A 16,158-nucleotide genomic window follows, 5' to 3' on the forward strand; every position below is an offset into this window, starting at 1 on the left:
CCTGGGCGGCCCAGCCGGTTAAGCATCCGACTTGGGCTCAGGTCATGATCTCATGGTTTGTGGGTTCAAGCCTCACATCGGGCTCTGTGCTGACAGCTCAGAGCCTGGAGCCTGCTTCAGATTTTGTGACTCCCTCTCTCTCTGCCCCTCCCCTGCTCGTGCTCTGTCTCTCTCTCAAAAATAAATAAACATTAAAAACAAATTACTTAATTAAAAAAACAATATATTGGATAGGGGGTTAACACCCAAAATATATGGCAAACTCACAGAACTTAATAATAATTTTAAAAATCTGATTTAAAATTGGCTGAAGAACTGAAACATTTTTCCAAAGAGGGCAAAAAAAGGCCAAGAGAGTCATGAACAGATGCTCAACATCACTAATCATCAGGGAAATGCCTATCCAAAGCACAATGAAATTTTCACCTCACACCAGTTAGAGATTATCTATCATCAAGAACTCAAGAACAACAGGTGTCGGCAAGGACATGGTAAAAAGCACCCCTTCTACACTGTTGATAGGGATGTAAGTTGATCTAAACACTATGGAAAACCATAAGCAGGTTCTTCAAAAAATTAAAAATATGTCTACCATATGATCTGGCAATTCCACTTCTGAATGTACATTCAAAGAAAATTAAAACTGGATTTCAAAGAGATATACCACTCCCATTTTTATCAGAGCATTATTCACAATAGCTGAGATTTGGAAACAACCCATTAATGGATCAAAAACATATGGTGTATATATATTCACAATGGATTACTCTTGCCATTTTCTGCAACATGAATGGGCCTTGAACACATTATGCTAAGGTAAGTCAGACAGAGAAAGGTAAGTACTATGTGATATAATTTGTATATGGAATCAAAAAAAAAAAAACCTCAAATCTTTAAAAAATTAAGAATACAATGGTGGTTACCAGAAGATGGTGGCTGGGAAGATAAGACCGATAGTGTTTAAAGGTATAAACTTGTAATGATTAGGGGCGCCTGAGTGGCTCAGTCAGTTAAGGGTCTGGCTCTTGATCTCAGCTCAGGTCATGATCGCAGTTCATGGGATCAAGCCCCATCATAGGACTTTGTGCTGACAGCACAGAGCCTGCTTTGGATACTCTCTCTCCCTTTCTCTCTGCCCCTCCCCTGCTCGCTGTCTACCTCTCAAAATAAATTTTAAAAATTAAAAGAAAAATAGTTTAAACCCTTTAATGAGTAGTAAAGCCATAGAGATCTAATGTACAATATAATGAATGTAGACAATATTATACAATAATTATATAATGTGATAAACATTACAGTGCTAATCATACTACAATATATAAATATATCAAAATAACTCACTGTATACCTTAAATTTACACAATGTTATATGTGAAATTTAGTCAATAAAAAAGACACCTATATCAACAAAAGAGAATAGAGTGACAAAAAATATATGACCACACATATATGGTCAATTAACTTATGACAAAGGAGACACAAATATACAATGAGGAAAGGATACGCTCTTCAGTAAGTAGCGCTGGAAAAACTGGACAGCCACATACAAAAGAACACTTATGGACACTTTTGTTACACCATATACATAAACATTAACTCGATGTAGAGTTAAAGACTTTACATATCCACCTAGTGTGATTAGACTTAATATCGCACCACTTCACGCAAACTCTAACAACAGCATAATTCTTTCATACTCTAACCCAAGTTGTATGCAAAATGCCTTTTCCTGACTTCCTTAGTAGTGATTAGACATACTAGAAGGCTTGAAAATTAAGTGCAGATAATTGTTAAACAATGTCTTGCTTTAAAACTATCCTGTCCCAGGGTGTAAAGGCTTTGTTCTTCTATAGACAGTTTTGAGACAAACACTGGACTCAAAGATTGGCAGGTCCTCAGGAGGCCTGGATTTCTTATTTTTCTGCTCTTTGCCAGCCTTTCCCATGGGACACTATATCACATGCTATCATTCAGGGGCCCTCATTGTATTAAAAATATTCTGAAGCATCAAGAAGACCAAGAGAGACAAACTTCCATTCGATATATATATTTTAAGTTTTTTTTTTTAATTTTTTAATGTTTATTTATTTTTGAGAGAGAAAGAGACAGAGTGCAAGCAGGGGGAAGGGCAGAGAGAGAAGGAAACTCAGAATCTGAAGCAGGCTGCAGGCTCTGAGCTGTCAGCACAGAGTCTGATGCGGGGCTTCAACTCACGAACTCTGAGATCATGACCTGAGCTGAAGTCAGACACTTAACCTACTGAGCCACCCAGGTGCCCCTATATTTTAAAACTTTTTAATGTTTATTTATATTTGAGAAATAGAGACAGAGTGTGAACAGGGGAGGGGCAGAGAGAGAGGGAGACAGAATCCAAAGCAGGCTCCAGGCTCTGAACTGTCAGTGCAGAGCCCGATACAGGGTTCGAACCCATGAAGCCCGAGATCATGACCTGAGCCAAAGTTGGACTTTTTACCAACTGAGCCACCGAAGAGCCCTTCCATTCTATACTCTACCAAGGGTTTCCCTAATTTCCATTTTCTAATGTGAGAAATGCTCCCAGTTCTACCTAGCACCTTGAGGTAACTGAGGCATTGATGGATCTTCTTAATCTTCTGAACAGACTTATCATAGGAGCTTGACCTTCCCAATTGCACAGGAATTGCTTTCATCTCTATCACAAGGAGATTCAGGAAGAATATAATTCATAAGGTTTCCTAAGAATCCAACTCTGAATGAAACTAATGAGGAAAAATCTAAATTGTCCATGTATCAAAAAGGAAGCAAATATTCTTAAAAAGCTTTCTCACTAATAGCTAGAAATATCTTTAAAATGGTCTCAGCTTTTTGCATTACTGGCCCATTCTCCAAGCTCCAGCAGTGATGTGGAGGGGCCTCCCTAGGCCCTTCCTCAGGATATAGTTTGGTCTCATACCTCCCCAAGAAACTGATTTTAATCAATGATATTTCCAGGATTCAAACCCTGATTTCTGCCAAAGACTACATTTTGGTTGGTTGGTTGGTTGGTTGGTTGGTTTTTTGGCAATATCAGCTTGACCAGAACCGATCTGTGGACATATTAGGCTTAAATTTGACATTGTTTTCAACAGACTGTAACACACAAAGGCTCATCTATGGGGTCAGAAAATAAAATAATATGTGATGAGCACTGGCAACAAGCATAAGTAAATATTGGAAAGCAAATAGTTTTAGACACTGAAATGCCTTGAGATGAGTTTTGTTAACCAGATGGGGATTCACATATAGGCAACGAAACTTGAATACTTAGAGTAAGGAATGTGGAACAAAATAAAATGTGCAACCACATACTAATGATAAATTAGTAAAAGTAAGGTAAAAGTAAAATAGAGTAATTTGAATTAAATTAATTTGAACAGAGTTCAGTGATTACTTTTTAAATAAACACTCATGGAGCAAATACAATTTATAAGAAAATATATTGAGAGTAGTATATGTAGGATAAGAATGAACAAAGAAAAAAATATTCCCACAGAAACTAAGAGGTACTATCTTTCTTAAATGTTTACATTCTAAAGAGATAATTCTCCGGTCCTTGAGAAATCTGTTTCTGGCCTATGAAGCTAACAAAATGTTTATTTTGCTTCTGAAAAAAATAAATATATATTTCCAAAAGATAGTGAATGAACCTAAAATTACAGATTTTTAAAGTAAATCCTCTAATAAAAGAGAGGAGAGAGAAGTCCCTCCTCTCATTTTCAGTATGAAAAACTAAGCCTCTTATTTTTAATTTGTATTTGTCATTACACTACCAAGTCCTACTGCAAGTTCTGAGGTTCCACAAACAACATAAAATCATTGCTCTTAAAGAATTCACATTGCATCAGAATAATAGTTTAATCTGAGCACTATGTTCTTTGAGACCATAACATATTAAAATGTTAGTAGAGACCGGCAAATATGAATGTAGTGGATATGGAAGGGCATTCAACATCCGTTTCAATTTCCCATAGTGTATTTTCTGCACTGAAGAATCGCTAAGCTGAAAACTAATCATCCACACTCCCTTGCAGCTACATTTCAAAGGCAGCAATGAAGCAGAGACCATTTCTCCATTTGTTGATTGCTGTCTCAAGTGACATTACAGAGGCACTACAGTGGTATGTAATGACATATAATTGTCTATATGTTGGCATTATGAGTTTCAAGAGGCAGATGTGGTGGAGGGGGCAGGGTGGGAAGTTGATATTTTCTATCATAGATTGAAACTAGGACAGTGAGGTCTTTAGTCTAACAATTTCCAAAGCAACATCCTGATTCTCCACCTTACCAGAGGGAGAATTTTACCCAAGTACCCGTTCAGTGATCTTGTTCAAAAAGATATTCCTGGTGTCCAGAGCCATTCCTACAGCCCCTTCAAAATTCTGTAAGACATAAATTCTCCCTAGGCTAAATCTATTTCTATTTAAAAGCTCTAGAGTAGGGCCTGTTTCCTATAATTTAGTCTCTGGTCTTAAGTCAAGTGTTTTATTTTGTTTTAATTGGTCTTTTGCATACTGAAAGCACTAATACAGAAACCTAACAATAATATGGAGAAAAGAAGTATCCTTCCAACCAGATTTTATTAAAATATTAATCCAGGATGAAATGCCCAAAACTATAAATTTTCTTAAAAATTACATTTATGGGGGCGCCTGGGTGGCGCAGTCGGTTAGGCGTCCGACTTCAGCCAGGTCACGATCTCGCGGTCCGTGAGTTCGAGCCCCGCATCAGGCTCTGGGCTGATGGCTCAGAGCCTGGAGCCTGTTTCCGATTCTGTGTCTCCCTCTCTCTCTGCCCCTCGCCCGTTCATGCTCTGTCTCTCTCTGTCCCAAAAAATAAATAAACGTTGAAAAAAAATTTAAAAAAAAATTACATTTATGGGGCGCCTGGGTGGCTCAGTCGGTTAAGCATCTGACTTCAGCTTAGGTCATGGTCTCGTGGTTCGTGGGTTCAAGCCCTACATCAGGCTCTGTGCTCACAGCTCAGAGCCTGGAGCCTGCTTCAGATTCTGTGTCTTCTCTTCTCTCTGCCCCTCCCCTGCTCATGCTCTGTGCCTCTCTCTCTCTCTCAAAAACAAATAAACATTAAAATTTAAAAAAATTACATCTATAATCATATATTTGTTACTTTAACAAGTACATATATCTTAGGCTCATTAAAGTCAATAGTTATTTTCTCTTTACAATGTTTTACATATGATTAACATGCAAGATCAAAGATAAATATAGATATAGCAAATATAAATTCAGAAATGTTTTCTCTTTTTAATCGTTATTTTTTTTAAACAAGGCAAACAGTAAAGAAATATAAGTAGGTCAAAAAATTCAGAGTTAAGTATACTGCCCTCTTATTTATTCCATTATTTGCAAAGTAGCAAAAGCTAACCTTTTGTGTCACAAGACCATTTTACCAACTAATAAGCTTATGGCAATAGCTCCTGACCTGGTTTAAACAACAAACCAAAATATTTTTTTAAGTTCAGTACATACTGTAACAAAACTAGTTTTAAACACAAAGGATAAAGGCAAACTATAGATTTCAAGAACACACTTTTTTACTCATAGTTCATGCATATTCAATTCCATCAGTATGGATGCTTATGAAATAGAAGCATAACTGCAGGTAAATATAATTGATTTATAAAGCAGTTTTTAACAAAGGCCAATAATGAACATTAAGAATCCTGATAAATATTTCATCTCTAGACTCCCGGGGAAGATGGCAGAATAGAAGGATCCTAAACTCACTTCTTCCCATGGACCCAACTAGATAACACCCCTATTAGTGTAAACAATCCAAAAAATGCCTGGAAGACTGGCAGAACTGGCAGAATATCTGCAACTAAATGCAGAGAGGAGGCCACACTGAATGCTGATAAGAAAAGCAGAAAATGCCAGCAGGAAACAAACTGGCCCATAAGAATGTCCTTGGAAGGGAAGATCACTGCAAGCATGGGAAAAGGAAAGGAGAAGACCCTACTCTCAGGCACCTCAGTATTGGGGGACCAGAAATGAGAAGATGAATCCCCATGATATTTGGCTTTGAAAACCAGAGGATCTTAGTTTTGCAAGTTTTTATAATCAGTGGGGCTTAATACCTGGAACTTTTAAAGTGGTGGCTCAGCTCTGGGAAACCCGGTGGGCAACAGGACACTGAGTCCCGGCCCTTAAAAAGACAACAGAACAAAGAACCTGGCTGAGAAACAGCACAAGCTGAGTAGTTTTAAAATTAACTGAGGAATACAGGAAGGAAATCTACTTGCTAATCTTGGTATGTGCTGGAGGGGGAGGGATCTTCATGAGACTTCTCCAAGAACAAAAGAGCTGGCATGCACCTTTTCCCTTCCCCACCCCACGGCCTACATACCCGGACCCTGTAGGAACCAGCAAGAACACTCTCTACTCCCACACTCTCCTGCAGATCCAGTGCCTCCAACCAGGCTTCCACAGGAGTTCTCCAAAAGGGCTACACGTTCCCTCCCGCTGCAGACTAGCACAAATGTTACTAGCACTGTGTGCTCCACCCCTGGTCTCCTGTACACCTGCCCCCTCTAACACACCCTCAACAGGAGTCCATCCACAGCAGCATCACAAATTTGACATCTTGTAAGCAGCCTGACGGAGGCCTGCACCGCTCCAAACTGACTCCTTCTCTGGGGAGAAAGGAAGATCGTCACACACACCAGCTCCACTGCAGCCCCAGCAGTGAGCTGGGGACAGATATCTTGTCCCACTGCAGGACCCACTCACCAAAAAAAGTAACTCAAGAGACAACACAGGGAGAGTGCCCATGGTTCAGTGTGACAGCAGCTCTAACAAATGCCTGCTCTGATCCAATTCAAGCCCAAGGCAGCCCCAGACTAGCCTATTAACAATACAGGGACCAAACCCTGTCCACAACAGGCAAAAAGCACCATTGAAGATGATGGAGCAGAAGGGAAAAGTGGCTCAACCAAAACAGCAGCATACACATAACACACATGGGACACTCCCCGGCGGTGCCAGGTTCTGGGGAACAGGGGACACTACACTGCAGGGCAATACAGGACCTTTTCTTCACAAGGCCACAATTTTTTTTTTTTTTTAGAGACAGAGATAGAGCATGCATGCGGGAGCACAAGTAGGGGAGGGGCAGAGAGAGAGGGAGAAAGGGAATCCCAAGCAGTTTCTGTGCTGTCAGCACAGAGCCCCACATGGGGCTTGTTCTCACAAACCCGTGAGATCATGACCTGAGCTGAAATCAAGAGTTGGACGCTCAACCACCTGAGCCACCCAAGCACCCCAAGGCCGCTACTTTCAAGAGCAAGAGACACACTTGACTTTCCTAAAGAATAGAAACATACACAGAGTATTAGATGAAAGGGAAGACAGAGGAACATGTCCCAAAACAAAGAACAGGACAAAATCACAGCAAGCGAGCCAAATGAAACAAACACAAGCAATATGCCTGAATTTAAAGTAAAGGTCATAAAGATACTCACTGGACTTGAGAAAAAAATTTGGGACCTCAGAACTTCAATAAAGACAAAAAAATAAAAGAACTAAGCAGAGATAAAGAACTCAGTAACTGAAATAAAAAACACACTAGAGGGAATCCATAGTAGTCTAAAAGAAAAGGAAGAATGGATCAGTGACCTGGAATGGAGCGCAATGGAGTGAATGGAAAGCATTCACACTGAACAGGACAAAAATAAAACAATAATAAAAAATGAGAACAAGTTAAGGGAACTCAGCAACACCATCAAGCCTAATACCATTCACATTATAGAGATTTCTGAAGAAGAGAGAGAAAAGGGGGCAGAAAATTTATTTGAAGCAATAATAGCTAAACACTTCTCTAATCTGAGAAAGGAAACAAATCTAGATCCAGGAGTCAGAGAAACCCCCAACAAAACCAGCCTAATGAGGTCCACAACAAGACACATAGTAATTAAAATGGCAAGAAGTCATGATAAAGAGAATTTCAAAAGCAGCAAGAGGAAACAAAACAGTTATTACTTGAAGGTACAGATATTTGCTAGTATCAAGTAGTAGTCAATGATCATTAAATATTTAACCTATTGTTAAATATGACTTATTTAACTATTAGCAGCAAACAGAGGAGTAAAAATGATTAAATATTACCATACTCATAACTTCTGTGTTGTTTGGAAAGTAAAAGAGGGAGTTAAAAAGGGGAGGAGAGCATAAGGAGAGATTATAGATGACAGAAGTAAAAAACAAACAAACAAACAAACAAAACCCTACAGCCATGGATATCTACCTAACATTATATATTCACTCCCGTAATTGTTATTTTTCTATCTTGCATATATTTCAGTCAATCAACTACTCCTGCACAAATAATTCCTATAGCATATATGAAATTTTAAGAACATAATGTTTGGTTTTCTTGAAACTTCAGATTGTAACTTCCCCAGGAGATAATGTAGAATATGGTGCCATTTTATAAATATAGATAGGAGAAAAATCAGCCTCTGAAGCTGAAATTTCAATAATAAATAGCTGAAGATTAATATTTGTACTGTATGCCCTCAGTATTCTCTGAAATTTTTCCAAATGCATATACCACATTTGAAAATAATTTTGATCATCTAAGAAATTTATATATAAAAAGTCTTTATACCATTGTTCAAAGTTGGGACTCACAGAACTGTAAGTCGAAGGTTCCTACCACACACTTCAGCTTCCCTGTCTGCCTGCAGCATGACATGGTGGAGGAAAATATTTTTTATTCCTTCCAGAGACAGATAGCATATGTGCATTATCTATCACTTTTCTACACAAATATTCTTTACTGTTGAGACAAGGAAACTGAAGGACTCCCTAAAATTTTGTTTTTTGCTCCTTTTCCTGCTTCTATTCTTGCTAGGAGCTGTACCCTTACCCCACTTTACACGCGCCTTGTAATGCAAATAGCATATGTCTTCCTTGTAAGGGATAAGGGGTTAATGATTTCTCTAGGGAACATCTAAGGAAGGACCAGATGAGAATGACCTGAGGAAGCAGTCACATGGTATTCTAGACCAAGGCCATCTGCCTCCAAGGAATAACATCTGTGCCCTCACCTTTGTTCAAACCAGTTCCTGGATGCCTGAGGGGACACGTACACAAGACCATCTTCCTCAATAAAACCCCCCAGACCCTGAACAAAGACAAAAAGCATGTCCTTTCCTTTTGGAGTCTCCAGGACACTCTGTATCTCTCTGTATGTATCTTCAATCAATTCTGCTTTCACCTCCTGCTGGTTCACATTTGATTTCCATCCTGCGTGAAGACAAGGACCCTGTTGGCTGGTCCTCTAGGATACCCCTCTGGGTCCTCGGACCTGGCCTGCCTACATCACTATGAGTATCTTTGTTTACTTAATATATCTTAAAAAGTATTACTATATACAGCATAAACAGAGCTACTTCATTTAAATGTCTTTAAAGTACCTTATCTATTATATGGACTTTACACATGAATCATGATTTTAAAATAGAATCTTACACTCCTATTTGCAGGGAACTAAATAATACCAGGAAGATGTGATTAATGTGTAATGTCAATTCTGCTGATTAATATGAGACCTCCAGAAGAGTTATGTTGTATTTTTATGTCACCTCTGGTGAGGACATGAAAATTATGGCTAAGATTAAGGAATATAAGCCCAATGGTCCATCCTGATTCCCGCATGTTCAGTGGATCGCTTGCAGGGTCACAGGTCAAAAGTTTGCCCAGCTGACAACAAGATTCAAAGAAAACCAACAAAAGGAAACAAGCTCCGAATGGTATAGCTCCGTGGCCAGCTCATAGTGCTCTTTAGTCACAGTTGGTTTTGTGAGCAACTCAGAGAAAAGACCTTGTCATGTTGGCTTTATTCTGCCTTGTTATCATCCTCCAAACAACACTGAGCAGTGGGTGATGCAGCAATCTTTCCTCCCTGTCACCTATGAGAAAGCTGGAGTTTTCATCTTCTCTCTTCCATGAAGTACTCAAATATCTTTTTTCTGTTGACAGCTTGATCTTCCCGTCCCCCTCTCAGCATGGCTTTCTGTTTCATTCTGTACTCAGACACTTTGTATCAAAAACCAGAAAAGGACTCAACTGCAGAGTTTGGGCAGGATATTTGTGTTAGTTTTCAAAACTAAATTGCATTTCTGTAGGTAAATTTGTTATTTTGTTGTTATTGTTGTTAATGTATAGTGTGTTTATTGCCTATGGTTGACAAATGTCTGTAGCACTCTGGAGGGAATAAAAAAAGTCTTACTTCACATAATCCACACACACACAAAAATACAGTTCCCTAGCTGGCTATATACTAAATAGTTTTTAGTATATTTAGTACATATTAAAGGCTAGCTTATACTAAATATTTTACAAATCATTTACCAATAATTTGCCTGTGTGATCTATGAGAACCAGTGCCCTCTCTTAAAATTCTCACACTAAAATGAATAGCCAATGACTTATTTTGATACTCCATTTTTAAGAGTAAATAAGTAAAAAATGGGGCTACTGATCTTGTTAAAGATGAGATAAAGATTCTGTGCCTTTGAAATTACAAAATTTTATTTACTGAATTGTCCTATTTTACTTGAGCATAAGAAACTAAATCAGCTGAGTAAATGCCATCAACCAGCCAGGTTATTGTTTTTGGCAATATTTTGGATTAGACTTATCTGATTATGTCAAAATTATTATTATTAATTATTATTATTATTAAGTCCAAATTATCAATGAGTCTGCACACGTCTCCTATGAGTAGTTTCTAGCCTGAGAAACAAAATAAACTTGGAGTGATTCTCTGCTCCATGATGCAGACCCTCCTAGGTTCCTAGTGTAATGGTTTCAGAGATGATTTATCTTATCTCCACCTCCATACAGACTGGACCCTTGCCTTGAATGATATATCCTTTCCTCCCTTCTGGTGATCTAAGTGCATTTTAAGTCAAATTGGCACAGGTCCTTGCTCCTCAATCTAATCATGAAGTCTCCTTCCAGTATTCATTCTATAAACTCATTTTGAACTTACTATCTCAATTTAACAATTAAGTATTTATTACTGAATTTCCTGAATTGTACATATTTTCTCCAAATAATGTGTTTTATTAGAATATAGGAACCATAACTTTGTTTTCTAATATACACCAAAATGACTACCATAAGGCTAAGCCTATTGTGAGAACTCAGTAAATCTGTTCATTTGATAGCTGTAAAGTTGGCCAAGAAACACTGGCTCCATTATCTGGAATTTAATAGTCCAGGACCAGATGCTGCTTTAAAAATTTCAGTTTGGGGCACCTGAGTCGCTCAGTCGGTTGAGCATCTGACTTCAGCTCAGCTCATTTTCTCGCAGTTGATGAGTTCGAGCCCCACATTGGGCTCGCTGGTGTCAGCATAGAGCCCGCTTTGGATCCTCTGTCCCCCCTCCCTTACCCCTACCCCACTTGCACTCTCTCTCTCAAAAAATAAACATTAAGAAAATTTTTTAAACAAATTCCAGTTTAATCTTTAAATAGAACATTCTATATCTGGACCTACCCAGGAATCCTGCCATGTATTAAAATCTATTTTTATGAATAATTGTAGAAGACATTGTTGATAAATGGTTTTGGGCTCAGTTGTTCTGGGAAATGCCTAACATTTACAAATAATGCAATTTACTTTTCTAATGCATAACAGGCTTTTTAAAAGCTAATGCTAAAAATTGTTTACATAAAACTGCTTTGTCCAAAAACTCTGATGTTCAACTAGAAACATACATTTTACTTGATCTCCATTAACAGGTTTCAGCCCAAAAAGGTTCCTTTTGATTCCTCAAAAGGAATTAAGCTGACATATGCTTTATAGTAAATCATTTTAACATTTTTCTCATGTATTATATCATATTCCAAAAATTGCAACGAGCCTAATAATCATTAAAAAAAATTATCTTGAATAAATGAAGAAATCAGTTCTCTTCTCTCTCACCTAACTGATTGCTGCTCAAACATTCTATAGATTCATGTAGGTATTTTACATTTATGGCAATTCAGTAATTTAATTTGATTGAATTTCTCGATACTATAGCATATACAGCATAAGGTGACCAGTTGTGCAGGTCACCTTAACATGCATTTTCATAGCATCCCTCGTTTCCCCTTAATTATATTTATCTTCTATTATTTATTTTTATAAAGTAAAAATACAGATTGATTAGATATGCCTGTATTTACTTAATGTCTTTTTTTATTCTAGGGCTCATAAGGGTACAGTTGTTTACCTTTATATCCTTAGTGCTTAAGACTCACATGCACAAAATAGGTTCTCAACAAATATTTGTTAAAAATGAATAAAAAAAGAAAGTCTGGTTTCAGCTCCAACTGCAAAAAATTGGACTCCATCCTTAAATTAAGAGAAAGGTGCAGAAACTGAAAATCAGTGATTTTTGTGGATCAGAAAACTGAGATCACAGAGCAAAATGCCACCCCCGTCCAGACATCCAGAGTAATGCACATCCAACCAGACTTGTTCAGCAGAAGCCACTGAAGCCATACACTGGTAGAGATATTTAAGTGATAATTTTGGCAAGTTACCAGAAGCTCAATGAGAGTGAAACATTTCTAGGGGCTGCATTTCTTTTTTTTTTTTTTTTTTTACTGGGGGCGAGAGGATGTGTTCACATATAACCTAGGCTTTCCTTTTAGGACCTCATTATGGTTTCATAATAAGGATTTGAGAAATATCCCCTTGGTCCAGGCTGGGGTAGAGGAAGAATAACTACTGTGAAACATAAGCAGATATATCCATAACAAAGGGACTTAATCAGAACACAATTCTGAAACCTTATGCCAGGCATAGGATGATAATTCCTCCACTCTCCAACCCCTCCAGACTTCCTGTTTTACTTAAGAGGATTAAAAAACAAAACAAAACAAAACAAAACAAACAAAAAACTATAACAGAGAACTTCAAACACACACACACACACACACACACACACACACACACATTTGGCACATGACAGGAGAAAAAAGTTTTATATAGTTATATATCACAAGAGGAGTAACAAAAACACTTGTGAAGGCTAAAGCCCCAAGACATAGTCACTAAATCAGAGACTAAATCAGAATACTTTAGAATGTTCAACCTCACATCCTGCCATTGTGTCAAGTCTCCAGTATGATAATAGTGTATTACAAATGAAAGAGTTGCAAGATATGTACTCTCTTTGAGTAACAGTACATAGCTAAGTCTCAAAGACAAGGAAAATTGCCAAAACAAGGATATTCGAGCAATTTGAAGACTCTGGTATCTATAACTAAAATGAACGTTAAACATAGCCTGACTGCTAGCCAGATCTTGATCTATGAAAAAAAAATTGACAAGTTGAACTTTATGAAAATTTTAAAAAGAAATTATTATACAAAAGACACTGTTAAGAGAATGAAGACAAGCTACAAGGTTGGAAAAAATATGTGCAAATCACATGTATGATTTGTATCCAAAATATGCAAAGAACTCTTGAAATTCAACAGTAACAAAAAACTTAACTAAAAAAAATGGGCAAGAGATCTGAAAAGACATTTCAACAAAAAAGATACATAGATGGCAAATAAGCATATGAAAAGAATTTCCCCTCAGATGAACATATGGGAAGGAAAAATGAAAAAAAACAAGAGAGAGGGAAGCAAATCATAAGAGACATTCAATGATGAGAATAAACTGAGGGTTGATGGAGGGAGATGGGGATGGGCTAAATGGGTGAAGGGCATTAAGAAGGGCACTTGTTGATGAGCACTGGGTGTTACATATAAGTGATGAAGTATTAAATTCTACTCCTGTAAAAATAAATAAAGTGTAGAATAATGCAAGATAATTTAAGATAAAGAGAGGGATACGAGAAAAGAACCAATTAAGCATGGCACTCACCCCAATCATCATTCCTACTGTTAGCAGACCCAAAATAAATTGTGTGTTTTAAGATTCAAAAAAAAAAAACTTGTCCCCATTCTTTTTCATTAGGAAATTTCAAATTAAAGATACTAGGAAGACGACTACATTCCTATTAGTGTGACTAAAATCCAAAAAAAGAACAATAGCAAGTACTGATGAGTAATGGGAATTCTCATTCATTGCTAGTTGAAATACAAAATGGCATGGCCACTCTGGAAAACAGTTTGGTAGTTTCTTAGGATAAACATAATCTTAACATATAATCCAACAATTGCACTCTCAGATATTTATCCAAGTTTTTGAAAATTTAAGTTGACAGAAAAATATGCATTATAAAAATATATATGTAACTTATTATTCATAATCACCCAAATTTAGAAACAAAGATGTCATACAATAGGTGAATGAAAATAGAAACAATGAAGTATTATTTAATATTAAAGTTAATGAGCTATCAAGCTATGCAGAAACATAGATAAATCTTAAATGCATATTGCTAAGTGAATGAAGTTAAAGACTATATATTGTATAATTCCACTTGTATGATATCCTAGAAAAGGTAAAACTATAGTGAAAGCAAATAATTTTTACTAGGGGTTTTGAGAAAAAGGAGGTTGCATAGATGAAAGGGGACTTTCTAGAGTGGCAAAATGATTCTCTATGCTACCCTAATGATGGATACATGACACCATGCATTTGTGAAAACCCATGGAACTTTACCACATAAAGAAATGAACCTTAATTATGTAAATTTTAAAAATCCTTCAGGAGGCTGGAAAATCTCAGGATGAAATTCAGACTTTGACAACACAATCTAACAATATGACAAATCTATAAATAGCCTCACCAAAGGGATATGGGGAAAAGGAAGTTGCTGGTGTAAGGAATTTCAGAAGTAATTGGTGACTGCAAGACCAAAGCCAAAGGAACTGTATAAAAGCAATGTCCTCCAATTTGTAAAGTTGTGTCCCCTGCATTACAGTTTAACAATTTGGAAAGCGCTATATGTGTACATAAACTGAAAATTAATGTTTAAGAGGATGATAGGAGCCAGGTTCCCACTGTAATGGGAAGTTAAAGACATGTGAGGGAAAAAGGAAAGAATGCTTCATATGGTACTGGTAGAGTTGGAAACATCAGTATGAACTCGTATTTAGCTTAATGTAGACACAAATGAGTACATGCAGAAATACAGATGCACACGGGTTCATATACACACATATTTCTTTGCTCTGTGAGCTGAAATGCATGGAAGCAATGATACATAAGTAGCACTAAGCACATCTAATGCTCATATCTTGGTTTTGAATACTATTCTCCAATAAAAGAAACCAAGGTCTTTTGGAGAAATTGCTGAGTCTAGGACTGGGATAGGAAATACATAAGATAAAGCCTAAACATCTTATAATAGCACAAAACATGGAAGTGCAAAAACAAACACTGAAATAATGGGGGTGTGTCAAAAGAGGCAGGAGCCAAATGAAAGACTTCCCAGTAGCCAAAGCCAAAAAAATCTGAACAACCAAATTAATAAAATGGTATTAGATTATAACCCAGTGTGTAGAATATATGTCCATGAGTCTAAACAGATATAAACGACTGGATAAACAAATAAGTGGGGAGAACAGACCTTTGCAGAAAATTCTGAATAATTTATGCAGATACTCACCCCTGAAGAAGGTAGAACATAACTCTTTATTCCTTAAATGTAGACTGTACACTTTCAAAGATTACAGTACAGAGGCAGGAGCTGAGTAAATTTACATTGGAGAAACAAGGTATACATTATCTTAGACAGGTAATGCTAACATCAGCAGTGATAAAGCATGTCGTTAGCATGTAGTCTTCTTATGATATGACCAAAATAGCACTTTCCCTCTGTGGTCTTTCTCATAAAAACACATAAACTTGGCCTAATCATAGAAAAACATAAATGAATCCCAAATGAAGGCCATTCTACAATACCTGGCCATACTCTTTAAAACTGCCAATGTCATCCAAAACAAGGAAAGTCTGAGAACTGTAACAGTCTAGAGGAGACTAAGGAGATAGACATAACTACTAAAGATAACGTGATATCCTAGATGGAATTCTCATTTAAAATGGTTACTAAGTAAAAACTAAGGAAACCTGAAAAGTGTACAAATTTTAGTTAATAATAATTTATCAATACTGGTTCATTAGATCTGACATATTTATTAATAACATGTTAACAAGAAGG

Source organism: Prionailurus bengalensis, chromosome A1, assembly GCF_016509475.1.
Source record: "Prionailurus bengalensis isolate Pbe53 chromosome A1, Fcat_Pben_1.1_paternal_pri, whole genome shotgun sequence".
In the NCBI taxonomy this organism is placed as follows: Eukaryota; Metazoa; Chordata; class Mammalia; order Carnivora; family Felidae; genus Prionailurus; species Prionailurus bengalensis.